At 39.0% G+C, this 1,893-nt stretch overlaps 1 long non-coding RNA gene across 1 annotated transcript; it reads right to left on the bottom strand.

Moving 5' to 3' along the window:
- Nucleotides 1-100: 100 nt before the first annotated feature.
- LOC109589339 (uncharacterized) lies at nucleotides 101-921 on the bottom strand. Its single transcript, XR_002188650.1, has 2 exons — nucleotides 738-921; nucleotides 101-690 (listed from the first exon to the last, which is right to left on the bottom strand). It is a non-coding gene; the product is annotated as an uncharacterized LOC109589339 (long non-coding RNA).
- Nucleotides 922-1,893: the final 972 nt, after the last annotated feature.

Here is a 1,893-nt window from a genome sequence, read left to right as displayed (position 1 = left end):
AACGTAACCGGGATTGGTTACGGACCGGAAATCAATTATCAGACTCTGTTATTATTCATTAAATTAATGGCAGCAATCAATGGCATCTTAGCAAAATGGCTGAATGTAAATTGTTATAACTAAAAAACCAGCAACAGGAAAATTAAAAAACAACTTTAAACAATGTAAAAACATGTAAAGGGTCTCTTTATTGTAGTTTCATAGCAATAGAATGTAGTCTATTCTCCTGAGAGGTACGCAAAAGTCGTACCATGCAGTGGCGTAGCTAGAATAAATGAAGAAAAAGGGCACAGTGGGGGCACTGAATAAAGCAATGCTTATGAATACTCAATATAGTAAGCTCAGTTGAGTCAGTTGTAACTTGTATCTTTCATTCTCCTGCCTAGTTCAGGCTAGTTGCAGGGGCACAAGAAGCAGTTATGAGGGCACTTGCCCCCACAGGCAGGGGCGTATCTAAGCTGTGAGAGTTGGTTGGGCACTAGGGGTGCGGGGATTATGCTGGAATAATTTTAGGAATAATAGGTTCCTTGAGAATACTAGCATAAATTAAGAATAAACGGTAGTGAACGGGAATAAAAATGGCTACTCCATGTGTTTTGATATACTCCATGTGTTGAATGGTGGAATTGCAATTCAGAAGGACTGCCAGCTTGGTCTCATGTAGCCAAAAAATCATGCTTTTACAGCCATCTAGTGGAAGCTTAGCATAGAAGGAGTATTTTTGTTACTTAACTCACATTGGTAATTAACAAGACACCTCTCTCCAAGCCTCTCTCTTGGACTATACACAGGCTTATCTTATGTTACATGAATAATTTGAGAATAATAGCCATAAATACAGAAGAATAATTACAAAAAAATTAAGAATTTGGGAATAGAATAATAGGAAATTTTTTGGGAATAATCCCCTCAGGCCTATTGGGCACTAGGGAAATATATGTGGCGCGTGAAGCGAGCCGCGATTTTGACCACACCCCTTTTTACTGCGCTAAAATATTGTTTTCCACGCATGCTTAGCTTTTCCATAGATTGTTGCTTCATATTGCACCAAATCTCTTTAAGGAGATGCTTAGCAGCGACCATTCTTTCCTCCAACCAGCTTTTGTAGCTTGAAAAAGCTCCATGCCAACGAAAAGAACCAGTTTTGCCTTTTCTTCATTCATCCTCCATTGAATCTTGCCGTCCAAAATGGCGGCCAATTATCACCGTAGGTGGATACCGTAATAAACAGTAATGATATTCATAGGCCACCGTCAATCTCACCTGAAGAGGTCTATTACTAATTAGTAATACAATCTATGGCTTTTCGAATAATTATAAGCGCTGTCACGGTAATTTTAGGCACTGTGGCGCTTCCTACTGCTCTTTAAAGCACTGGAAAATGCTGAAATTGAGGCTGAAATGATTGTTAAGTGTGTTGAATAACTTTCTTAAGACGCTTAGCAGTGATATGAGACACCAGAGCTTAAAGAAGCAGAAGAAAGAAATGTTGATCCTTCAGGCTAATGGGGGTGCTCAAGCACCCCCTAAATGCTTATATTTTCTTTTGTAGTAGTACTGGCCTTGGAGAGACATTGAAAAAGACTCAGCACAGTTTTTAGCCATTTTTCACTAGTGAATAGTCTAATAACAGATTGGTTAATAGTAGTTATTATCTTAAAAATGGCAGCCCAAATGCCCAAGTGGAATTATGGAAGTCTCTACCATGTTGTCATCATATTTACACTACTAAAACTATTAGCTATGCTAGTCTTGTCTCATTGCTTTCATCATAATAAAGTGAGTAATACTTTTAAAAGGACTAATATACAAAAGAATTTTTTTTACTTCTGAGTTGGTCGGGCACATCCCCACCCAGGCCCACCCTTAGATACCCCCCGCCCACAGGCCCCC

Source organism: Amphimedon queenslandica, unplaced genomic scaffold, assembly GCF_000090795.2.
Source record: "Amphimedon queenslandica unplaced genomic scaffold, v1.1 AMPQUscaffold_11421, whole genome shotgun sequence".
NCBI classification, from domain to species: domain Eukaryota; kingdom Metazoa; phylum Porifera; class Demospongiae; order Haplosclerida; family Niphatidae; genus Amphimedon; species Amphimedon queenslandica.
Note: the sequence above shows the minus strand (reverse complement) of the source record. Positions and strands in the feature narration are given on the sequence as shown.